At 41.5% G+C, this 27,303-nt stretch overlaps 1 protein-coding gene across 6 annotated transcripts in view; it reads right to left on the bottom strand.

Moving 5' to 3' along the window:
* The window catches only part of APP (amyloid beta precursor protein), a 238,273-nt gene that overhangs the window by 30,269 nt on the left and 180,701 nt on the right, over positions 1-27,303 (bottom strand). The window lies entirely within an intron of this gene.

Below are 27,303 nucleotides of genomic sequence, written 5' to 3'. Positions count from 1 at the left end.
ACCACTAGCCCCATGGAATGATGATTGCTTTTGTCCTCTCAAACAGGCATTTCCCATGGGAGCGGGAAGGAGGAGGACTGTACCCATCTCAGTCACGGAAGCCTAAAGGTAGAGTGGGCAACTGTCAGAGAGAGAGGACAGTCTTACGTTGTACTTCGTAAACCATCCAAGGCAATTCGGGCTGTGGCAAATTTTAGGGCTGCCTTTTCTCTTTTCTCTCTTCCTTATACTACTGGCAGAAAATTTCTTCCAAAAGGCCATTTGACTGTGGAGCCCCACAATGATTAATTTTCCTGATTTATTATTACATTCATTTTCAGAACATGAGAGAATGAAATATGCAAGAAATGTTATTTATTTGGGGCGGAGTGAAAAGCACTTAGGCTTTTATTTTTGGTGCAAACCAGCGGAAATCCACATTCCCATCTCAACCAAACACAGCAGATTCAGAAACTGCCACCTCTGGCGGTCTCATTCGGAAAAAATCAAGTCAGTGTGGTTTAAGGGACAAAAAGAGGGTGGAAATGATGGATTTCCATTAGCTGGGGCAGGATTCAATTTTGAACAGTCCAAGGTGGCCAGCGACCTCTTGATATTATTAAGGGCTCAGGATTTTACCAATGGCTAACGCAACTGGCACCAGGCAATTCCGCCTGTGATAAAAAAAAATCCAGAGCCAAATATGATTATGTCATTGCTCATTCTGAGTGGGACTTTATCTTTGAATTCTGTGGTGAGACTAATCACACAGAAGCCACACTTCGATGTGGGTGGCCCTGATGGATTATCTTTTTCCCCAAATTAATGCATTATTTTATTAAAATGCTTTGGCGGCAAATACTGGGGATTTCCAAAGCTTTTAAACATCTGCATTTGCCAACTGCTGTATTACCTCTGGAGTTAATTATTTTCTTTTATAATGCTCAAGCACATGAGCTTTGCAGTGGAAATATTTAACTGAGTTCAATGATGGTAATATTTAATCTACAGTTTAAACAATAACAGAGATATTTAATTTCAAATACTAAACATCCAGCAACCCCCCCACACCTTGCCCTTGTAAAAAATGTGTTGAGGATGTATATCAGGCATACTTCATAGTAAAGAGGACAAAAGCACTTCATCACTTAGCGGTCACTGAAGATCTGTAAAATATTTCCAAGAAACTAACATCAAAAGAAACACCTAATAGCAATTTCACCTTCCAATGACTAACATATTTTGTTTTTGTAGAAGCAATAGACTTCCATGATTTTGGAGAGAAATAGCCTCATGAGAGCTGCTAAATGGGAAACAGATGAATTCTAATATTCTTCTCTTAATTTCTCATCCACTAGTCAAACTCCTTCTAAAAATTTAATTGCCACCTTGTGGATTTCAAGAAAAATAACGTTTACAGATGTTAAACCAGTTGTCTTTGACAAGCGTTGGTTGTAATCACTGGATGACCTCTTACATCCTTTAAACTCATTTGGGGTGGAGAGGACAATTTCCCGTTTGTGATGGGGGAGGCTGGATCTCGGCTTTGTCTCGGGTGAAACACAGCTAGCAAAGGTCTCAAATGAACACTGGAGTGAACCCGACGCCCCCCCCCCCCCTTGCTGCTTTTTCTTTTGGAGGGGATTGAAGCCACATTGCTGTTATTGATTTTTCTTATTTTCTGATTCTTCTGGTTCCTAGTACAAAAATAAGTATTTATCAGCAGCCTTTCCCCAAAATGGAAATTCCCTTTCCACCTTATCTAACAGGGGGTTCTCATATGGCCAATTCTCGTCTTTTAAATAAACATTTACTTGTCCATCTGAAAGGAGAGGATTGCCCCTCTGTACAAAGCACTCTCTGCCCTCTCCCCCACAACTGCCACAGCCACATTGCAAGTATTTCTAAAAGGGATGCATTTTTTTTTTCCTGATCAGGAAGCTCTACTATAAATCTGTCATCCATCTTAGGCACTTTGCCCAAGATCTCACCAGGACTGTGAGATCAGATTTAATTTTTTTTTAATTATTTATTTCTAGAGAGAAGGGAAGAGAGGAAGAAAGAGAGGGAGAGAAGCATCAATGTGTGGTTGCCTCTCAGGTGCCCCCCACTGGGGACGTGGCCTACAACCCCGGCATGTGCCCTGACTGGGAATCGAACCAGTGACACTTTGGTTTGCAGGCCGGCGCTCAACCCACTGAGCCACATCAGCCAGGGCCACATTTAATTTTTAACTCACAGATCTGTGCATGTCTGATTCAGGGGTCAGCATGTAATCGCCACACTGTTCCTTCTACTTAATGTCCATGGCCCCTGAAACTCCCTAAGCCTGCGTCCCTTCCCTTGGAATCCTGTCCTCTATACTCCTGCTCCGTGGGCCTCCTATGCAAGCTTGTGGAAATGCAAAATCTCAGGCCCCACCCAGGGCTAGGGACACAGACTCTGCCGGTTCACATGATCCCCGGGTGATTCTTAAGCCTGTGACTGTCTGACCACACGTCTTACGAAGACATTACTTACACAGTGGCTCAGCTCTCCCCTTCACAAAAAACAGGCCTCAAACCAAAACAAGGTGTGAAAAATGAGGGTGGCCACCAACAAACAACTTTGCCAGAGGACCCTTTCCTCCGAAACACCTCAAAGTCACGTCTGCAGAACCCAATCCCTTGAAGCTATCGCTCATGATAACATTTCTGAAGCAGAACGCCACGGGGAAGGAAAGACTCCTTATGAATTTCCTTTTCTGTCAGACCATCTGTCAGGCAGGAAACGAAACAGGAGCCAGCGCAGGGAAGTGCTCGGGCGACGGTCAGCGTTACTCAGACTCCGAGGAAAAGAACATGCGCAGGAGTGAGGGGGCACCAGACTCACGCTTCCCACTGCCGGGCTCCCCCCCACTGCAAACCAGCCCCAGCTGGTGACCAAATGTACTTCTAGGAATGGGCCTACTGAGAGCTCAGCGGAGCAGAAGCTGTTTGACATGCCGACTGGGGCTGGGGGGGTGGGTGGCATTAAGATATTTCGATGAGTGGGACAGCAGTCCTACGAACTGTGTCATGCTAGGACACCTTGACAGCATGAGACCAACTGTACCAGTGACAACGTCCTCTTCTGTGGCCTTTTTATGTCCGTTAGCTCGTCTGATACCCACTACAGTTTCTATGGTGGGATGACTACCCCCATGGACACTTGAGCAAATTGGGACTTCCATCTCGAGAGGTACATTTCAAGTTATCAAGTGGCAGAACTGAGATGTGAACCCAAGTATCCCGATTCCTAGTGCAACCTTCTCATGACTCCATGAAAATTTCCGTTTTTTTTTTTTGAGAACATGGCTATTTCACCTGATCAGTAACCAATATTATACAAGTGTATATACACATATCCATCATCACAAGCATCCTGTTTTGCATATGTTGTTCTCGATAGATTTAGAAAGTGATGAATGCAATGGTATTGTTTTCTTCCCAGAAGGAAACCAAGGTGAGAGGTTTTAGCCACAGTCCAAAATCACAGCTTCTTGATGGCAGAGCAGAGCTGGAAAGCCAGGTGGCTCCCAGGTGTATAACCACGTGCTTCTCCGCTCCTTTCTCTAAGCGAGGCCTTACCTGTCACCTCCACTTTGACAGCCCATCTGCAACCGCAGCTCCCCTTTGAACACTGATCTCCTTTAGGGTTCCCTTTCTCTGCGAGGCGGGCATAACTATGACAGCTACACGAACTGTCACCAGGCTCCACCTACTTGGAGTCAAATCGAAGAAAACGTAAGACGCCTTGGGATCTTGAGTTGTTTACATGGCTGAACAGTGGGTTGAGCCTGCATTCTCAGTCATCCCAAATATCCTCGTCCATCGGGGTGCCCGGACTGGACGACTTCAGTGGCCACGAGTGGAGGGTGCTGTCACATTTTCTAACTTGGGGAAAGATTTTTAGAGACATCTGATCACAGAGCAATGCTGTTCCACAAATGTGGTTTTTATTTTGACCTCTGGAAAATTGGGTCGGTGCTCTTATTTTTAGCCACACTATCAATCTTGGAGATCTCTCACAGTCTTAAAATTCAGTCTCCATGTCTGTATCTGGGTCTATTTTTCTTTTATAGTTTCTTGGACACGGCTCTTAAATGGAGCATGCTTTGTCCACTTATGGCAACCAAGTGTCCCTGCAGGCCATACAGACACAGCGACACATCACTGTGAGAATGTTCCTTACTGCAAGTGACATTTTCTTGAGGTCTCCCTTGCTTGGCTTAAGACTGCGGGTATGGAAAATGTCCCTTTTCATTTAAGACAGATTTCCTTTTGACTTTTAAACAATGCAGATCAAACAACTTAGCTCTACCAATGGCATCAGTGAGAAATCAAGATAAAAGTCAGTCAGGCCCCCTGGCATCTGAGAACAGATGAAAGGGTTCCTTCCCCGTGTTTACTTGTGGAACCTGTGCCAATGTGCCGATCCTATTTCTGACTCCATCAGGAGTCTTGGTTTGCCTGGGTCGTGGGGAGCCTACGCAGTCCTGAGGGGAAAGCTCTTGTAAAGTTCACACGAAAAACTGAGTGTATTTATGATAGAAAGAATTCTGAAAGTGTGGCCGTGGTGAGGCTATAATTCACACATATAAATAAATGACCCTGTTTTCAGGAAACATATAGTGAAGAATTTATGTATAAAGGGCCCATTGTCTGCAAGTTACTTAAACCAGGAATTTTATGTAATCTATTCAGAACTCTTCTTTAAGTCTGAATTGTATGAAAATAAAAAGTTCAGTACTGTGGGGCTAAAATTGTAGTGCCAGCTCTAACCTGTGTATATCTGGATTTTTCCTCTGGGTGACATATATGGTGAACATGTGTATGTGCCCATTAACATAAACAGATACAAACTACATGTACTGTGCAAACTAAAATAAAGATGAATGTGATTTTTATGTTTCATATCCTTTACATGTAAGTCATGTATCTCATGTGGCTTTCAACCCAGGAAACAGTGGCCTCTTCATGTGCTAGAGGGAAAACTGGCTGTCTTGGGCTAGTGGAGAGATGTGTACTTTTACTGCTAAGCTCAAAGAGTTTCAAACTAATTATGATTAGGTGGGATTCCCTCTGCAAACATGTCTTTAAGAGCCTGACCCTGTGGCATAAGCGAAGACTTCACTGGGATTCGCTCCTCTTTTGAATAAAAATATAACAGCTGGTACCAATTGCAAGAGTAACATAAATTCAGTGAAAAAAATGTAGAAAACAAAAGAAATAACAATAATTCACTTGCAATCTCATCACCAGAGAAAATCAAGAGTAACATGTTAAAAAAAAAGTTTTATCCTTTATAGAACTGATTATTTCATCTCCACCTTTTATCACTTTATGATCTAATTTTTATGACTGCGGTTGTTGAGAATGAACTTTGTGAGGTTACTAAGCACGCAGAGGCTCTTGGGATTGGCAGTATCAGGTTTGAGGACACAGAGACGGAATCACGGTGAATTTTTCTCCTGTTTCATTCTATAGTACGTGTTTCTCTATTTTCTGATAGGCTGTTCTGCATAGTTGGTACGGTTCTTTGTTTGTTTTTACTTCTAACTAAGTTTTCAGATACAGAGTAAATTGGAAAAACGAAATAAAACCTGAGGTTTGCTCTACTTACCCAGGTCAATATTGTATTTTACTATTTAAAAACTGTTGATGCTTTCAGTGAGCATAAGAGAGTAAAATGAGAAAGATTATTTTTGAAAAATACTCAAATGAGAGCTGTACTGCCTTTGCATATATTTTAATAGAGCCAAAGTCATTCGGGTGACTTTATCCAATCTGAGCCCATTCTCTCCTGGAGCCTTCACTGACGGTGTTGGGGTGGGTGTTCTGGGCATCAATCCATAACGTCCCCTTTCTCCACCTGAGCTCTGCACCAATTAAGGGAGAGCAGGTAGAGATGAAAACATCACCTTTACTTCTGATAAGGCCCTCACTAGCCCACATGCTGCCTTCTTTGGAGTGAGTCACATACGGGGCATGTGGCTTGTCAAGCTATCTGCAGACTGGATGTTAGCTTCAACTGGTATCCTCAGATGCACTTGAAGAAGGAGGGAGTCTGGTGATGCCCCTACAGCTGGGTCCTGCACAACCTGCACACTGTTAGGTGCTGGCCCCGTCTGCTCCGCACCCTCCCCAAACTTGGGTCTGTTTCACCTGGGTAACAGATATCCTGCGGTGGACCAAAGGAAACCAAAGGGATGGGAAAGAGTGACGCTCTCAACAGCTAGCAATCATTCTCTGCCATGCTATGGAGAAAGTGCATTCTAATGGATTCATCTCTGACAAATGCTTCATCGATGGAATTTTATCTTCAGAAGGATGCACAGCATTGGTTAGCAAGGCCAGTTAGCACATAGTAGAAAGTGAAATTTTCAACATCCATCCATAGTTAGTTTCACTCAAAGAGCCTAGAGGTTTCTGCTGGTAATTATAAGGGGTACAGGCAAGTGTGAGTAAGATCAGCACAAATATAAATATATAAATACACACAAGGGAGGACGAGCGCCTGTTCCTGTAGCAATCACAGCATGCTTGTATACATGATGGTTCCTTGTAAATGTTTATTTATGCAAATCAAAGAAAAACCCACACCGACTTTCTATGCTCTTCTGCACACTGGCCTGTTTGCGTTTTCTTTAACACAAGACTTGCTCTGCAGTGCACAGTTCTAGAAGAGCAATGGTTCTTTCCCTTCGGCATTAGCTGATTCACGCTATCACTTAACCACGCACGGGGAAACTGAGCCTGGTGACAGGAAGTACTCGGCATTCGGGGCCTGGAGGTGGATGGACAGAGTCTGTGTTCAGGGAGGCACTGACAGCGCAGAGGGGTGGGAGAGGCTGAAAGGACTCACTTTCACGAAAATAATCTGGAGCCAAGAAAACCAAAATCATTTTATCAATAATTAACGAGCTCACTCATTTATTCAACTCTTCCGTAATCCAACCATCTGCCAGCTTCCAGGCCAGTGCAGGAAATAACTAAGGCAATTTTTTTTTTACTCAGAGCTCACGGCCCCGAGGAAAGATGGGCATAAAAATAATTTCCATACAAGAAAGGTTAAATCAATAAAAAAAGAGTTTTGGGTCTTTTTGTTCTTAAATCATTTCAATATTAGCATCCATGGAGTGATAAAAAAAAAAAGCGACTTTATTTTTTTTTGTTCTGCGAAGGACAAAGGAGAAACAGGTAAACAGTATAAACACGAGAAAAAAAAAACTCGGAGTTTTGAGCTGGGGATAGTGCTATTACAGATTTGCTAAGGAAGAGACAAGGCTGTCGCAGTACATATAAGTGCACGTACCGAGGCACAGAGGATGAACCTGTCACAAGCTGGGACTCTGTTGGTTGTTGGGACACAAATAAGTGAACAGGAAGCAGCTCGAACAGAAGCCAGAACTTAAGTTTGTGGGATACAGAAGGCAAAAGGGTACGCTCCCCTGCACCAGGAGTATGCAGTTAGCACAGCCCAGATGACAGCATTCTACAGGTTGAGGCGCCAGCAGTTCATTAATAGGTAAATTATAAAGTAAAACAACCGGACTGGAGAGGAGATCTGGGTGTTATAAGACACGTAAGTAACATGTCAACACTGAAGCATGAAGAAGGAGACCGTGGGTAAAGATGTGTACTGGAGTGATAAAGCCAGCCAGACTTCGAAGGACGAGATACAAGAAAGGACAGTGCTGCCCGGATGGTGGCGGTGGTGCAGAGGGAGGCTGTACTGGAACAGCGCGGAGGTGTTGTTACCGGGTGGCTGGGAATAATGTTATTCTTGATCTGAGTTTTGTCCACCAGAAGAGCAGAAACACAGGTTTTCCTCAGCTGTATTGAATGTGCAGTGTTCCAACACATCACAGTGAGGATGTCTGGAGCCACTGAGAGTAGGGGCCCGGAGGGCTCATGTCTACACAGAATACGCCCACAGGGGAGCACTGGAATGAAAATGGGAGTTTCCAGATTCTAGAATTTTGCAGGGGTTTTTGGGAAAAGCCCACATTAGATTCCCCCACAGGGATTTACTGTATATTGAACTCTGCTAGAGAACGAATAGTTCCACCCACCGTGAAGTGCCACATCTTTGATGAAAAGTCTTTACAGTGTCTCACAGCGCTGCTTAAAGTAACATCGGACCGGTGGTTATTGTCAAGAACCGCATGGAGCGGGGTAGTTCATATCCAAATAGAGTTATGGGTCCTTATGATTTCACTCATATGTGGAATCCAGTGAACAAACTGAACAAGGAAAATGGGGACAGACTCTTAGGTGGAGAGCAGGATGACAGCTGGTGGGGGCAGAGTTTAGGGGTGGAGGGATGGAGCAAAAAGGAAAAAGGACTCATGGATATGGACAACAGTGTGGTGACTGCTGGGGGAGGGGGTATAAAGGGACTAAATGGTAATGGAAAAAATACAATAAAGATTAAATACAAAAAAAGTTATGGGTTTTTTTTCCCTTAAATCATTTCAATATTAGAATCCATACGGTGATTTAAAAAAGCAATCTTATTTTTTTTTTTTAATTCTGAAAAGAACGAAGGAGAAAATTGTGTAGGAGATGAAAAATAAAGCAGAACCAGCTCTGCTTTGAGTTGCCTTGTGAGCCACGGATCTTGGTGCCAGAAGGTGTGTCCCACTGAACGTGGCGGGAAATTACCCCAGATGGTCTCTTTGTCCCCAGGAACGGACAAGCCCCTTCCACTGTCTTCCAGGATGCTCAGCTTCTGGCTTCATATGGGAGATCTTACCCTAGTCTTTCCTTGTATTCAATTCCCAGTCTCAGCACCAGACCTCATCCAAGCCTCTGATGCTTTTCCAGTTGAAAACTTACAAGAATTTGCCCCGGCTGCAGTGGCATAGTGGATTTGAGTGCTGGCCTATGAACCAAAGGGTTGCCGGTAAGGTTCCCGATTAAGGGTACACATGTAGGTTGTGGGCCAGGTCCCCAGGAGGGGGCACACGAGATGCAACCACCCAGTAATGTTTCTCTCCCACTCTTTCTCCCTCCTTTCCCCTCTCTAAAAATAAATTAATTAATTAAATCTTTAAAAATAAACAAAAGAAATATACAAGAATTTCTAGTAGTTTCCTTTCTTTAAAAACATTGCTTAAAAATATTATTTTCATCTTGGCACAGTTAACCTTTTTTCACTTTTACCCTGCTCTGAAAAAGTCTTAACTCAGGACAAAAGAAAAAAAAGGCAAAAACTCAGACTTCATCCAAAATTATGATATTCTATATAATTATCAATTTTGATCTCTGAGATTTCTAGTCTTTACTTTTGACATAATCAGATAAAAATATAACTACCTTTCTCTGAATATATAGTAGGTGATTGAAACAGTCACCTTTGATGATATGTAATTAATTCACCTCAAAATTTAGAGCCCTCTCTACTAATTACCACAGTGCTCCAACAGCTCCTTTTTTTCTAGTGATATAAGTGATCTTTACTCAAACATACTTGAAGCTTCAACAACAAATTAAAAAATGATTCACATTATGGTGCATTTATACATGTCTTTTCATCTTCCAAGTGCAGTAAACATTAATTAAACCTGGCTAATTAAAACACCCACGGTTTACTAATTTACTCATTAATCAGCCTCAAGCAAATGCAAAGCATTTAAAGCCTTTCGCAATTTGTACCAATTAAATATGGAAATTATTTTTTTAAAGGAAGAGGTCATCAATTCAAGACAAGTAGTCCTTTGGCTTAAATTAGATAATGTTTCTGAAAGAAACCTGGACAATTCTTCAAATTCCTAGAAGTCAAGGGAAAGTAAAAGAAACTGCCTGTTATGGGTTGAATTATATTCCCCCCAAAATATGTTGAAGTCCTAACCCCCAGTACCTGTGAATGTGACCTCATTTGGAAATAGGATCTTTGCTCCTGTAACCAGGTAAAGATGAGATCATACTAGAACAAGATAGGACCTGAAGCCAATATGGACAGAGGCAGGCCCTAATGGAGTAAGGTGGACTCACGATCACACTGGAAAAGACACACAGAAACAGAGACAAAGGGAGAATAGTACCCGAGGATGGAGGCAGAGATGGGAGTGATGTATCTATAAGCCAAAGGAACGCCAAGGATGGTAGGCAGCACCAGAAACACGAGAGAGAAATGGAATAGATTTGCCTTCAGAGGGAGCGTAGCCTGTGGGCCTCCTGATTTTTTATTTCTAGCTTCCAGATTGATACTGATGAAGAGAATGAACTGTCGTTTAAGGCCACCCCGTATGCAGTAATTTGTTACAGCCTTCCTAGGACATTAATACACTGTCCATAAGTGAGTATTAACCATTTGCTGATAGGACAACCACTTCTGGCTATAATAACTGTACTGGAGCAGAGTGTGATTTCTTAGTGAGCTCTTCATTCAAGGCTGGGACAGGTAGATAGGGGACAGGAATAAAAGAACTCTATAATCCAAGAGTTTAATTTAGCCCCATTAATGCAGAGGTGCTCGCCCTCCAAACACCAGAGTGGTTCAGTGGAGACTAAATGCTCCTTTGCTGCAGCTCTCAGCCGCTGTCTTCCACTGCTCTTCTGCAGGGAACACCACCCACCTGCCTTCCTCCTTGACCATCAATGGCTACATGTCTTATCCTGCTAAGACCATGGGAATTTTGGACACCAGTTGTCAACACTTAAGCTCAGCCAGGAAGTGGAAGGGCCTCAGTTTCAAACACCTTGGAAACACAGAGGTTATGTCATATCCTCTGTGAGAAGCCAGAAGCTGAGCTGTCCCTGGCAGCAAAACGCATGACCAATGCCTGGCTGGTTGAAGGTTTTACTAACTCCAGGGTGATGACATGACAGCCTCTAATGCCAGAACTGAGACTGCTGTCATACCTACGCTCAGCAACTAAACTGAGTGAAGTGGGGGAAGTCGGAGTCATCTGTAAAACTCAGCGCATCAGTTTCATTTTCGGGTTCATATTGGACAAGTTGATCTTAACAAAAAAAATTCTCCCGGAGTCTAAAAGAGTACAGATAAATTAGTAAAAAGACAAGTTTCAAAAATCCATCAAATCTCTTTAAGTCAAGTATATGCTTTGTATACCAAAGAGGTCTTAAATTTGAAGTTCGTACAGGCAGAGGGAAGGCGCCGAAGGCTGGTAAGTGAAACCCAGCTGCAGGGACAGGGTGCAGGTGCAGGAGCAGGAAAAATATCTTTCATGGCCCCTTGGACTTTCTGGGGATAAAGAAACCACCCACATGCACCCACCCAGATGATGGGTGACGAATACGGAAGAGGGGTTACATTAGGTCTATTCAATATAGCCCCTTGTTATGGACTGAATGGTGTTCCCCCAGAACTCATACATTGAAACCCTAAGGCCAATGTGACTGTACTTGGAGACAGGACCTTTGAAGAGGTAACTAAAGTTATATAAAGTCTTAAGGGAGGGACCTTCACCCAGTAGGGCTGGAAAACCAAGAGACAACAGAGAGCTCTCTCACTTGTGCAGAGAGAAAAGGCTGCACGAGGACGCAGCAAGGCGGCCATCTGCAAGCCGGGGAGACAGGCCCTGGGAGAAGCCAAACCTGTGAAGACCTTGATCTTGGACACCCAGCTTCCAGAATTGTGAGAAAAAATTCCAAATGACAGTTTCCCCATGTGTTCAGGACATTTCCAGTTATGTGGTCTGTTCGTTTGGGGTGGGGGTGGGACAAGAGGTGATTAAATATCATTTCTGTACCAAGTCGCTATATGAGATACTTTAAGAAGCACAGGAATTTAATTTGTTTTCCTGCATAACCCACAAAATATGTATACTACTATTTAACAGAGCAACTTAGTACTCAGCATGCCCTTCCTTGGTAGTTTTTCTGTCAATTCTCTAAGAAGACACATGCTTCCTGAGTTAACGTTAGGCTTTGGCAATTCTGCAAGATGAAGCTTTTACTGTTTGTCATTCGGAAGGCTGACAACTTTAGGCATATTTTGTTGATTTTTCCTTTCATCCCTTATGAAAATAGTATCATTTTAAAATTGAAGAGAGTCTAAATGGATAATTTAAGTACAACTTCAGTATTAATAATACAAAGAATCTAAAGAGAGAGGAAAGAATTTTGGTAGAGTAGATTTACAATTTCTGAATGAGTAAATAAAATAGCAAATGGGGAAATGTTACAACATATGACATTTTCTGACTGAAGCCTGTCCTATGTTTGTAGTGTTTATTTCCTAACTTGGATAAATAAAATACAGCCATCACCTCTGTCACATCTAAACAAATATTTTACATGATCACAGCTTTGGAAATAAGCACCACTAGAAATGCACATGCCTAATTTACCAGAATATATTAATTTTCAAAGACAATTGCTATTCTTTGTTCAAGACCAAGATAAACATAATCTAAATTTCTAAGAATCCTTATATTTTTGCTATTTCATATAATCATGAGTTTTAAAACTTCTGGACAGTCACCTGGGGAGATAAGGAAAATGAAGACTTCTGTAGGTCTGAGAAGGGACCCAGGAATCTGAATTTTTAAATAACAACCCCTCTAAATTATTGTGCTTCACTTGGCCCCAAGAACACTTTCAGAAACAACGAATGGCTTCCAGAACCATTTCCACAGGGAGTGCATTGTTCCCTAGGAGAACTTCAGATGAGCTCTCAGCTGCCTTTCCCATCCTATGACTTACAGCAACCAAACCAAAGATGCCAGCAAAGGCCAGACACTGTTCTCTGCCTATTGGCTGATGGCACAAAGGTACAGGAATCACACAGGGAAGCGCAGAAGGCTCAAGGTATGATTGCGGTTAACCAGCACATCACACTAGCATTCCCCATTAGTGGGTTCCAAGGGCCTAAAGCCCAGATTAACAAGGCTTCTGTAAAACTAAAATGCTGAGACTCAGTCCTGCACAGAGGACTCCCAATTCTGCTCTGAGTTTTTAAAAAGAAAAAGCACTAAGTTTTTTCACACTCAAGCATGTGAAGACCTCCTTTGATTTCTGAAGGCTCTTGGCAAGACAAGCTGAACACCTTGGGTCTTGACCACATTTATGGCATGGTCAGAGTCTCTGAGTTCGATCAAGCCACATAATCACCCAGAATCCTTAATGTGAAAACCGAGGTCTGATTCCTCCACCTTCCTGGTCCACCGAGGAGGCGTTAGCAGCAGCAGAGTGGACACAGGGCCACACTGAGTGAGGGGAGAGACCCATCCCTTCATTTCACATCAAAGAGATCGAGGAAGCAAAATCCCTCACATTTTCATACAATACTTGACTTACGTATGGGTGCGCCATGTGAATCAACAGACAGGCTACTTGGGCGTTTTTTGGGGGGGCAGGGAATAATTGTGTTTTATTATAGTATATCCACAGACAGTCACGTCTTAATTTCTCTTCTTATATCTGAAGCAGGTACTTCAGGGATAAGAAGGCTTGTCCCTTAAGATGGAAAGGAGGCAGGCACTCAAGTGTTGAGAAGTCAGATTTCTGCCAAAAGGAAGGTGAGGGAGATGAAGTAGACTTAGCCTACGGACTCTAAGTTCATTCTGGCGGGCTAAAAAGATACTTCCTGTAGCCCCATCCTACTCCTACTTTTCTTGAAACAGTTCCCCCGCCCCCGCCCCGGTTTCCTCATAATAACTGATGTTGCCAACAGCAGCTTGGAAAGTGCTCAAGGTTGGTTCTTAGCAGAAAATTGAGGGGCTATTTATGTTAAAGTTACTATCCTCAAAACACTTAAATTTGGTTGGTTTGCTCCACATGTTTGTTCTCAATTTAAAAAAAAATTGCTGAGAACTTACAGAACTCATTTGACTGACACTAGCTGCCCTAACAAATGGGAGGGGAGGACAGCAACAGTGCGTTCGGAAGGATTTCCTTCCTTTTTACCAGAAGGCCGGAGAAACTGAGAGCTGTAGGGTTACAGGAGACTATAAAATTTTGGAAGAAGAGAACAGACGACCTAATAGTTTCACTGATTATACTCAGACTGGTGGCTCAGACCATTTCCACCTAAGTTTCCTGAAACGCTGCATGTAATTTCCTTGTAATTTTAGGGGCACTGAACCCCAAATTGAGAGATAATAACCGGAGGCTGAGAAAGGGAAACTGAGTCTGTTGTATAGCATTTGTCTTTACAGTTATTTAAAAGTAGTAAATGCTTCTCCAAAAATATTAATACTGCAGGGTATCACGGGGCAGCAGAAGTGCCTCTGTCTACAGGTGTTCAGTATATACATAGGAATATGGTGCTGAGTTAGAAACGACTTCACATTTTAATTTCTTAGGTAGAGTCAAACAGTCCCACAAAAAGGTTAGACCCATATGCTGATCAGTAGCTTCTGAAATCTCCTTTTCACTTATGTCATAAGAGAGTATGACAAATTTTTAAAAACTATCAACTTGATAATTAAAATAATTATGTTTTGATTTGTACTTTTAATTACAAAAATGTGTTCATCTTTTCCTCTATGACTACTGACAAATTACCTTTTTCAGTGAACCAGAGTCCTCATATTTTATGGTCAAGTATTGATACAATTCATTTAGGTTTTCACCCGAAACATTTTTTTATGGCGCATAGTTTTTATCATGTGGATTGAGAACATAACTGGAGAGGTAAGCCTGATTGAATTATTGGGTTGCTTATTAACCTTTCATAAGTTGAATACACTCTAAATCAGTAATTCCCAAAGTTTCACAGGCATCCGAGTCAGCTGGACAGCTTGTTAAAAGAGAGATCACTAACTCCCCAGCCCAGGGACGCTAATTCAGGAGGTCAAGAGTGGGACCAGACAAGGTGCACTTCTAACAAGTTCTCAGGAGATGCTGACACTGCTGGTCCAAGGTCCACCACACTTTGAGACCCAGTGCTCCAACTGAAGAATTCCCTGAAGACAGGTATTCGTAATCGTTTACACTCAATAATTTGTTGTAGGCGACGCACATGCATGAGATTTGATTCATAGTCTCAAAGAGCTTACAATGAAGTATGCTGCAATTAGTTAACACGTACGCAGCAAAGCAACGGTAACACAGTTTTCTAAGTAAACTTAGGAAAAATATCCATAAAGCCACTCATTAAATTCTTTCTGTTTTGTCTTTTACTCCATTTTCTAAATACATCTGAGCGGCAACAAGGGGACCGCGCCTGCGGAGCCATGAACAGGATGCCCTGCCCTGGCTCCGGACTCGACCCAATGACGCGCAGGGTTTGAAGGGCTTCAGCGCTGACACTCACAGAGCCGAACACCTCCCCTCTGACCCTCACACCCAGTTAAGGCCTGGCTGAGAACCAGTGCCTCAGGCTTGCAGAGAACTCTCTGCTTTTCTTGCACAGAAAAATCTAATGGCAATAATCATATAGAAGGCATGTTGTTGTCATTTGATTTCTAAGAAAACACAGAATGCCCATGTAACACAAAAATCCTGAAAAATGCAGTGTAGCTGATATGTCCCTCATAAACACCTTCATGTTGCCTTAAGTATTCAAGGGGGTTGAGTCTTTGAGCTTGGGAAGCATTGCATTACTGAGCAATAAGGAAGGCTCTTACTGCTGAGTAATAATGCTAAAAGAGGGACATTTCTTGCCTCTAACATTTTCAATGAAAAGTTGCTAAACTGAATAAATAGCTTCCAATACCCAGTTTTGTTTAACTTGGCATCAGCAGGGAGGTGGAACAAATACGAGAGACATCAGAATAGATTCGGTCTGTAGTTTACTTAACTAGATGTGTGACCTTGGGCAGATATCACAGTCACCCTGAGCCTCTGAAATAACGTGGCTGAACCAGTTGGAACTAAGGTTCCATCTTCTCTAATAATCTTCAGTGAGTGATAGTGGCTGTAAGGAACGGCTGTCAGATGATAGTATCTGATGCTTAGAGACACAGCAATCGACACTCCTCAGCTTCCCGAGTGCAGCCTCTTTCTCAGCTGCATTTATCCCGAGTCTCTCCAAGCAGACTCTAAATTAGAGGCGGAAAGATTGTGCCCTGTACCTGAAGTGCATCTGGTGACGAGCACAGAATCTGACATATGATGGGCATTTAAGTAATACTTACTGAAGATTCAAAATCCTTGAAGAATTCTGGGATCCCCTTGCTACTCACAATGGCAAATGACAGGAGTACATACAGACACACACACACACACACACCCATTTTCACTGTGGTAGATATGGATTAATAACACAAACCTCACATGTTAACCATGTTCCAAGTGTGCAGTTCAGTGGCACCAAGTACATTCACAGGGCTGTGCGGCCACCACCACTATCCGTCCCCAGAACTTTTTCTATCTCCCCAAACTGGAACCGTACCCCTTAAACACTAACTCCCCATCCATCTGCTGCCCTCCTCACCCCAGGCCTTGACAACCACAATTCTACTTTCAGTTTCTATCAATTGGTACTCTAGGTTACTCATAGTTAGAATAAAGAATAGGGGACGCTGCACGAATCTGCACCTCACCCTTGTGCAGGAGCCACGTTAACCCCAATTCAGTGTATGTGCTGCTGAGGCGAGCGCCGTCCAGATGCTGCTGAAACCCTTTAACGCTGCCTTACACCTGATCGGAGTGGTGACTGACAACCAATGCGTTAGAGATATCTCAGTGGGAACAGCAAAGTTAGTTTTCTCTTTATTTAACAAAAGTTTGTATTAGGAAACAGTCCCAATTTAAAAATTGCAGCTACTAACAAAGTTTCATATATTGGTATTATTGGAAACTTATATACAGCAAGAAGCATATTGTCATTATCATCAGACACAAAAAAGTTTTAATGTAACAAAGAATGGCCACATTATGAGTGATTAATACCTTCCAGCCCAGCTACATATATGATACTTTTCTCAGTGTATGTCACATCAAAAAGAGCATGTTTGGCAACTTTCCTTTATATCAAACTTACTGATTCTCATTTGACAGTAAACCCATTTAAATTCTTTCAAGGCTCAGTAACCATCAGCAAAATATAAAGAAAGAATTTTGCAAAAGAATAAATAATTTAGAATTTCAAACAGCAATATCTCTCTCAATTTCCCATACTCCATGCCCAAAACCTGGAATGTGAACTCTGGTTTGCTTCTAGTTTCCTAATTAAAAACAGTATGAAATGCTAATAAGTATAATCATATTAATATAATATGTTCCCTTTTGTACCCCCGCTCACGCCTCAGGAAGTTCCTTCATAACTTGGCAAAGCTTCAGAAGCTGTAGCCTCTGAGCTCTGCAAGAGAAGAAATGAATAGTTTGCTAAGGCCAGGGGGGCTCAGGCTACTGCTTGTGAGCAGCCTGAGACTTGCAGCTGCCCCTTCTTCCTTCTGTAAGAGGATAATGTCTCTGATCTCAACTAGCCTTAGGGGCAGCTTTATCAAGTTTAATGGTCAAGAGGAAGCTGAACACACAGTCCCTCTATCTGCTCACCAGGGCTGGGCACACTCATCTAAATGCTACACAAAGCAAAAATAAAGACACAGAGACTCACACAAGATGATACAAGTATCATTTTTTGCTGTTTGAAATAAATAGGACTTAACTCAAGCTTCCATGACACATGTAAATGAATATTTATAAACAACAAACACGCTATACAAGTTATTTTAAATCCACTGTCTTAGGTCAACGGATGTGTCAATAGTGGTTGAAATAAAAGTAACAACCTGGTCTCGGTCCTTTGACCACCTGTTTCTCGCTCCAAGTCCAGAAGACTCTCTCTGAACAGTGTTTTGATTTACATGGAGTCAACATTCCTTTGGACACATGGCTCATAATTTGAAACAAGTTATCAGACTGATCACTTAGTTTTGATAAGACGTTAAACCCCACTGTCTGTGACTGACTGTCTAAAGTAGCCCACAGTACGTACGACAGGGGAATAGCTAACCCGGAGTAATGGGGCTTATCTGGCGAATATATTGCGATATTTATTTGAGTTGAATGGCAAGATGCAAATTAGCATTCCTTCCTTCCGAACTGTCTCACATGGGAATGAACATATTCCTTTCCTTCCCACTTAGTCTTTGTGGATGTGTTTCAAAACCAATCTCAGTTTGAATGTATCTCTGTATTTAGGATGGCACATATCACTATCATTTTTATTCCCTTCTTTTTAAATATGAACCTTGCAGGCAGCGGCTTGTGAAAAAAAAAATAACCAGAGCCCTTGTCCCAGTCTGAAATCATTGGCTGTTCCCAAGACGCCACAAAAATAAAACCAGGACACATCTGCTGCAGGGTTCCATGCCAGGAAGCAGTCTAGCAGCCACCACTGTGGTCTGACTTCCCTCCCCATCTTTGTCATTAGGATTCCTTTTTGGCTTTTGATGCAAATTACAGGGCCATACGTAAAAGCTGGTGAGTTAATTAAAAAACCAACAACCCGGAACCTCACTGAATCATCCCAGAAATCAGCAGAGCCTGTGGGAGGCACTGCCTCAGGTTTCGCCCACGTGGTGGAAATGCCCACGAAAGAGAATGGCATGAAAACAGACAAAACTAGGGATTTGTCATGGTCATGACTCAGGGCAAAGCTCACAGAGACATTTGCTCGAACTGCATCAAAATTTAGATGAGTAAGTGACAGTGTACTAAATCAATTTTCCTGCCACTTCTGAATATTAGCCTTCCTAAATAGGATCAAGTGGACTCGTCTTATAGTGGCTATCTGTCCAAATAGTTACAGGGCTACACAAATTTCACTAAAAAATTACAATAGCAATAGTCCCCAAATTGATCTGCAGATCCAATGCAATCCCCATTAAAATTCCAACTCCCCACACCTTTTATTGTGCAGCAACAGAAAAAGACCTTAACTTGATATGGAAAAGCAAAACACACAAAACAGTCAAAACAGTCTTGAAATCTTGAAAAAAGAATCTAGGCAGAAGATTTTCCTGATTTCAGAACTTTCTACAAAGCTACAGTAATCAAAACGGTGTGGTACTATAATAAGGATCAACATAGAGATAAAATAATAGAACTGGGAATCAAGTAACAAACCCCTGCGTCTCCAGTCAACTAATTTTAAACAAGGGTGCCATGACCATTTAATGAAATAGTCTTTTTTTTCAATAGTCTTGAAAGGATAGTCTTTTACAATAAATGGTGCTGGGACCTGTGATATCCACATGCAAAGGAATGAAGTTGGACCCTTACTTCACACCACATATAGAAACTAACTAGAAATGAATCTGAGGTCTAACTGTTGGATCTAAACTATAAAACTCATAGAAAGAAGCATAGGTATTAATCTTTTTGACCGTGAACTGGGCAATGGGTCTTAAATATAACACCAAAGCAAAAGCACCAACAACAAACAGCTGATATTGAACTTGTTCCAAGGTTTAAAATTTTGTGTGTTCAAATGATATGAAGAAAGTGGAAGTGAAAAGGCAACCTGCAGAAAGGAAGAAAATATTTTCACATCATATATCTGTTAAGAGTCCAGTAACCAGAATACATAAATAACTCTTACAACTCAATAATAAAAAGGTAAAGAATCCAATTAAAAAGCAGGCAAAAGATCTGAATAGACCCCACGTATTTATTTGGATAGAAGAAATAATCCAGAGTGAGCCACCGCAACAGCACGAAGTGAACGATACGGCTGATACTTAAACCATCTAACGATCGTGAGTATTCATTTGGATGACAAGAAACGAGATCAATACACCACACGGATTTATGTATATTAATGTCTATAATTTGTCTGCCAGAACAATACAGATGATGCTTATTTGTGTTAAATGAAACCATTAATCTTCATTCTTCCTAGAAAGTGTATTCTTTTTAATATTGTCAAAGGAATGACTTTTCCTTTACAATTATGGATTAGAGATTCAGAAAATATCTATTTGCCAGAAGAGAAAACTATAGACATCATTCAGAAAAACTAATGCTGTTTTCACACATAACTTATGTCAATAATTACCATACATCATGTGAAAGGGGAACTTTTAAAGGACCTTACTGATGACTTCCATGGATTGGCTGGATGACACATATGCTGCGTCCACAGATTCAATACTTAAACTCCTAAAGACAAATGATGGCTTCAATATCACATCAAAAAATGTACAGAGAGCACGAAATGTACACAAAGCACTAAGCCGGCCACTGCGGGCGAGTCCAATGCTTAAGGGCTGTGACCTCCTAAGACTGTTTACAAACCAGATGGGTCTGAAGTGTGAACTCACTGGTGTAGACAGGGCAGTATCTTGCTGTTTAGAGACATATGCACATGGCCGTCAACGAATCAGAGAACTTGGATGCTAGTGTCATGATATCCTTTGCAATTGTGAAGATTAAACTGTTTATATGGCGGTTCACTTGACAATGCGTTTTCATTTTCTCATTTATAAATAGGAGTTTCTTTGGTACCACAAAAGACCCTGAATAGCCCAAGCACTCTTGAGGTAGAAGAAAGGCTGGAGGCATCATGCTCCCTAATTTCCAACTACACTAAAAAGCTATAGTGATCAAAACAGTATGGTACTGGCATAAAAACAGGCACATGGATCCATGGAACAAAACAGAGAGGCCGGAAATAAACCCACACGTATGGCCAATTAATTTATGACAAAGGAGCTAAGAATATACAATGGGAAAAGGACAGGCTCTTCAACTAGTAGTGTTGGAAAAACTGGACAGCTACATGCAAAGGAATGAAACTGGATCACTGTCTTACATAATGCACAAAAATTAACTCAAAATGGATTAAAAAGTTGAATGTAAGACCTAACACGACAAAACTCCTAGAAGAAAATATAGGTGGTAAACTCCCTAACCCTGATCTTGGTATCGAATTTTTGGATCCAACTTCAAAAGCAAAGGCAACAAAAGCAAAAATAAATAAGTGAAACTATATCAAGCTAAAAAAAGTTTCTGCACAGCAAAGGAAACCAACAGAATGAAAAGGCATAGTGCTGAATGGGAGGAAATATCTGCAAATCATATATCTGAAAGAGGTTAAATATCCACAATATATAAAGAATGCATCCATACAACACAACAGCAAAACAAAAAAAACTTAATTAAAAATGAGCCAAAGGTCTTAATAGACATTTTTCCAAAGAAGACATAGAGATGGCCAACAAGCACATGAAAAGATGCTCAACACCACTAATCATCAGAAAAATACAAATGAAAACCAGGAGGAGCAAGTGTTGGCACGCACGTGGAGAAGAGGGAACACGTGTGCACTGTTGGTGGGAATGTAAATTTGGGCAGACACTATGGCAAACACCGTGGGGGTTCCTCAGAAAGTTAAAAATAGATGTACCACATGATCCAGTAATTCTGCTTCTGGGTTGTCTGAGGAAAACAAAAGCACTGGTTCTAAAAGGTACACGGACCCCGATGTTCACTGCAGCAATATTAACACTAGCCGCAATATAAAAACCACCTCCGCGTCCAGCGATGGACGAATGGAGAAAGAAGATGTGCACGCATGTACACACACAGAGGAATACTACTCAGCCATGAAAACAGAGAATCTTGCCATCTGTGACAACACAGACAGACCTTGAGGGCATCATGCTAAGTAAAACAAATGAGACAGATGCAGATGAATATCATATGATCTCACTCACATGTAGAGTCCAAAAGACAAAACAAACAAAGAAGCAAGCAAAAACCAAGCTCACAGATAACAGAGAACGGACTGGTGGGAGGGGAGGCGAAATGGGTGAGGGGGCCAAAAGCTATAAAGGAAGTCATGGGCATGTAAAGTGCAGGTTGGTGACTACAATTAATAGTGCTGTATTACATAGTTGAAAGTTGCTAAGAGAGTAGAGCCTCAAAGTCCTCAAACAAGAAAACCAGTACATTTGTAACTATGTAAAGAGATGGATACTGGCCAGCCTTACCGTGGTGACCCTTTCACGGTACACACACAGACTGAACCATCCCGTCATATGTGAAACCGATACAGTGTCACAGGGCAAGTGTACCTTATTTAAAAGGTAAGTAAAACTAGTGGCTGTATTTTGGAAGAGCTAGCTGTTTTGCTAATAGGGGGGTAATATGCATTTAGAGGTAGGCTAACAAACATTGGTCATATCTGTAATTCAGGCAACAATACTGCAGAAAATATGAAAAGGAGCATCAAAAACTACCATAAAACCAAAGAAGAAACACATCTTTGGTAATGTGTGATATAAATAAATGTTCTTGTTTTCAAATACTTCGATCAGCTATAAAATATAATATCTACATATCCTTAAACGTAATTTTTTAATGAAAAACAAAGAATAAAAGCAGAATAGGTTAACAACTCTTTCTTTACTTTTACAATTTCTTTTCTGGTTGATACCATTCCTTGCGTAACAATTAAACATAAGGATACTTAAAATTCTCAGTAGTAGCGAATGTTCCATTTTGTTCATCTGGCTAGTGCTGTAAATAGTCTAGTTTAAACACAGACTCCTCTGAATTCATGAAATCCCCAAACCAATAGATTTATTAAGCACAGAGAATGGCAACACTGTTCTTGAAGTCGGCACGCTGTGTTTTCTCCCGAAGAGTAGAAAACCTTATCAAGGGGCCACAGTCAAATGGAATGAGAAACTCTAAGCATTCCTTCATTAGCACAAGCTCCTTGATCTGCTGCCGTGTATTTCAATCCTACCACATTCGCCGTGGGTTGGCTCTGCCAGAGATCCTTCCAACACCTGGTTTATAATAATGCATGTTTTTTATTAATTTTGAATGCTAAGAGAAAAAACAGGGGGTAGGAAACAATGATGCCTTCCACCTCCTTCCTCCCTACTGTCTTTCTCATAAATTCGCCCTTAGAGCTTTCTGTGAAATAGCCGTCTCTGAATGGAGCGCTCCAGTATTTTTAGCCTTGAGGTAGCTGCAAAATGAAGCACTTTGATAAATAACCTTGGTGCCAATAGAGAGAGGAAAACAGAATCTGTTTAGCATAGATTTAAGGAAGACTACGAAGGGCAAAAAAGTCCAATAATTTTGAAACAGCAATTTGACACAGCAAAGGTAGAGCCAAACAGCAGTAGAAACAAAGGGGTTTTGCCTTTTTGAAGGGTTCAAAGGTGATGAAAAAGAACATGGACACCGAAAAGGTATATTTTCTTTAAAATAATGATTCTATCACTTGTTGAATGAAAAAAACAGCTACTTTAAGTGAATAAGGGGAATTTTCCCTTTTACAAACAACGCCTTGAGCCTCCTTTGTCAGAAAACCTCATAATTTGCATGGAAATAACTTTTGTGTTTTTTAAAAAAGGAAAACATTAATAAATAACTGTGCTTGGGAACCTGCATTTAATAACTCAAACTTAATTGAAAAGTTATTATTAACAAAAGGCAAGTTTTTATAAAAACAACTGACAGGGCAGTTTGATGATCGCACAGACTAGTGAAGTACAGGGAACAAATGGCTTTAGACTGTGGGGGTCGGGACAGTCAAACCAGACGACGCACTTAAAACAGCAAGTGTCCGAGTATGTGACTTGGGCAGATGACCAAATAACAGTGTCATGGATATGATGCACAGCAATTAGGAAATGTTACTAATGACAGCCCTCAGAACTCTGGCTTTAGTCTTTATTCTGATGGCTTTGCTAATGCACCCACTGATTGTGTCAGCTTGACCACACAGGGCTTCAGAGAGCGCTGTGGCCGTGGAAAGATTTGCTGTGTGCTGCGCTGTGCTCGCGCTGAGGAAGGAGCCCAGGTGAGTCTTTAGGGTTCCGGGGGTCCACCTGACAAGCCTGAGAAGCGCCTACGCTGCAGTCTGGGCAGTTGTTTCAACCTTGTCTGTGATTACTCTTAATACCTAGAAAGCACCAGGCCCTCTGCCGGATCCTGAGGATGCAGAGATGACCAAGACGCGGCCTGGAAGAGCTCAAAGGATGGACGTGCTGGAGGACATGCAAACGAATAATTAAGCACCAGGCAGAGTGCTGTATTGCAGGTGGATACACAGTGCTTTAGACACTGAAGCTAAGGAGAATAGAAGAAAATTCTACCTGACAGAGGAGAATGGAGAGCATAAGGACCACGAGTTTGGGCTTGTGCCAGTCTTGGCCCCAATTCCACTTTCATCACTTTAACTGTCTCTTAAGGGCAGTTTACTGACCTTCCTCTAGAGTGCAGTTTCTTCTGGACTGTAGATGGGGGGTGCTATCGCTGAATTCACCAGTGTTGCCAGTAGCTCATATGTGTGCATTTGTGTGGATTACAAGAAAACCCCGCTTCGAGTGGACATGGCCCAGTACTCCAGGGCTTGGTTCCGTGAAGGGGCTGTGAAAGAAGGTCAGTCCACAATTTTTCCCCAAACCATCTGCCACATCTCTGTTATGGCCCTCGACCTTCGGGGTGAACGTTCTTAAAGAACTGGGACCATCAACATCCTCAGTAACAGACACTCACGGCTTCGCTACTTGGCTGTCACTCAGATGCCTGCTCTTCTCTCTAGTTCTCTATGCAAATTAGCCAAAACTTTATAGGAGCACGGGCATTTCAGTTGAGTACTGAAGGATGCTTCTCAAGCAAAAAAGAGGCATGTACAGGTTTTACTTGCACTTAAGCTGGGAACGCAGTCAGCCCTGAACAGGAAGAATTTGGGTAGAAGGGGCCGTGGTGCAACAGGAGGCAGGATGGTTAGAGTTCGGAGTCTCGTGGAACCCATGAGGGAGGGATAAGGGTCTGAACTAGGGTAGAGAGTGTACAGGGCAGGGATCACATGAATACCGAGGGCAGAATATCGATGCCTTAAGATTTAGAAGAAATCGTGGGAGAGGGAGAGGGAGAGGAGGGAGAGTAAGTACAGGAGAGTTGGGAGAACTCATAGTTGAAACTGTAGAATGAGTAAATTTCAAGAAGAACACATGAGTTCTTCACTCACACTGACTGTAGTTTGAGAAATGCGTGAGAAACAGTGGCATATGTCACTGGGACTCAGTCGACGGGATATCAGACCTATGAATTTGAGTCTAGTTTGTGAACAGAATTCTGATGGATCCTGTGCTCTAGGCAGTTCTGCCCTGCTGTTCTCAGTAATTTGACGGCAATTCCCACTCTCGCGCTTCCTCCTTTCCCGTGTGGCCAGCTTCTTCTTTATTCATCCACAACAGAGAATTCTACCCGAATGGGAGCATAAATTAACTGCAGCAGATAAACCTGTACTGCTGAAGATACCGGCAGTTCTGCAGACTGGGCTAACACTTCACCCAAAGAGCACTTGTTACCCTTATTTAATTAAACGTTTGCAATTCTCTCCATTTAATGTAGATGTTTTACTGCATTAAACACATCCTCATTGCCCACATTTATTGGCACAAACTTTTACATAAAAGGCATGCATTTATAGGTACTTTCAGCTCTTGTCCATTTGCCAGTGGTTCTGAATGTTATCATCTTTCCTATTTGCACAGAACTGACTCCAACTCTAAAGTTTGATTATACACAAAAAGGCAGATAAGCACAGGTCGGACTAATGACAAGGCATTCAACTATTAATTAGAAACTATTAAATGCACAAGATATAAATTAGAAGAAATCTGTGAGAATCCTATTTAGAAAGTAAGAAACAACACCTATCGTGCAAACTTTCAAACATAAAAGTAAACAGAATACTACAAAGGACTTCCAAATACCCTCAGCTTAAACGATCAGCACCCACGCCAATCTTACTTGATGGCAACTCCTACTTTGAAAGTGAGGTCTTTTTCAATGTTCTTTCACATGAGGAACAACTACAGAAGACAACTAAAATCACAGGCCATAAAGGCCACTCTCCCCAGGGAGTTCTCTCTCCTTAAGCTTTGTTAGAAGCTGAAATGGTGCACACGTCTATGTAATGGAAGTTCATTATTGCAAGCTTCTCTTTCTTTTGGAAACAGTCATTTAAACATGGAGGCCAGAAAGATTTTTTTAAAGGATTATCTTTCAAGATTTGGTGTCTAGTATATTGATAATGACAAAAATATTAAAAATAACGTGCTGCTAATCCAACTGAATAGTTGAGTGTTTCTTTTTTTAAAAGAAAATTCCATGATTCCAATGATCTGGGTGATTCCAATGATTCTAAAGATCCTGCTGTCACTGAGATTTGAAGCTTACTGTGTGGCCCTATTCTTAGGCATTCTGCAACACTCCAGATATCTGAATCACCATCTGTCCTGTGGAAGGATGACTCATTAGTGGCCACTGTTTTAGTACTCTCCTGCTGAATAAAAAGTCCTGGTAATTTAATTAGAAAGAGTCAACCACAATTACTGGGTGAGAATGAATTATTAGTGGTCATCAACTTTCTAGTCCTTCGTAGAGGCTTATTATTCTTCTACAGCTTGGGATTACCGGCAACACCTCAATTAAGTGACATATACATGAAAGTAAGCTTGTTAAGAGAGCTATAAGACAAAGATACATTCATCTAGAAGATTTGAGCTTCAGTTCATAAGAACATGATGATGTCTTTGATTTTTGTCCCTTTGTAACTTACTGAAAGATTTTCTTATACTTATTTAAACTACAGCCTTTTAAAGAATCCTTACACATTTCTATCCTACAAATACATCTAACAAGAATATTTCGTTCTTATGGAAACTTAATAGAGTTAAAAATTAATTGGAAATCCTGCCTCCAGTCCACGGTGCGGACTAAAAGCTCTACTGCCTATCCTCCTAAGAGCTTGCTCAGCACTGAGCTCCACTTTTGAACAAAAGCTTAGATGATATAGTTCTTTTCAATGCATGTAACCTGGAGGAGACCTGACTAGGTTTGTTAGTACACAGTACTATCAGATCATCACCCTCTCGTACCTGTCAAACACATGACTGATAATAATACAAACAACAGTTACAAAGCAGTATGTTAGAAAAGAAAGAGTAGAATAGCTTTGGCACAAAATGTAAAACGCAAGCCAAGAGGTGTTTTGGACAATTGAAAGAAGAAATTCTTATAAGTCTACCCATTTACAACACCCTGGCTGCTTGGATTTCAGATGAGCTGCGTCTACAGAGAGACACACATACCACACACATATTGCTTATTTGCTGAGTGTTTATGCATCAAATCTCCAGGGTTACATACATTTCTTTTATGTTGAAAGATTCACTAGAGTAATTGCCATCTATGCACTTTTGTGAGATAAAGTTAAATAGATATGGGCATTTGGGGGCTTTGTAAAGAATGATGTGCTACTTTACTCCCTTCTCCAGGAAACACAGAGAGGGGAGAACTTATATGAAGTATTAAAGATGTCATCAGGACAACTAGGGACAGAAAAGATCCTGGGCACACATGTCAATTTCCTGGTTTTGGAAATGTATCATAGTTTGTAACATGT

Source organism: Desmodus rotundus, chromosome 2 (assembly GCF_022682495.2).
Source record: "Desmodus rotundus isolate HL8 chromosome 2, HLdesRot8A.1, whole genome shotgun sequence".
Classification (NCBI taxonomy): domain Eukaryota; kingdom Metazoa; phylum Chordata; class Mammalia; order Chiroptera; family Phyllostomidae; genus Desmodus; species Desmodus rotundus.
Note: the sequence above shows the minus strand (reverse complement) of the source record. Positions and strands in the feature narration are given on the sequence as shown.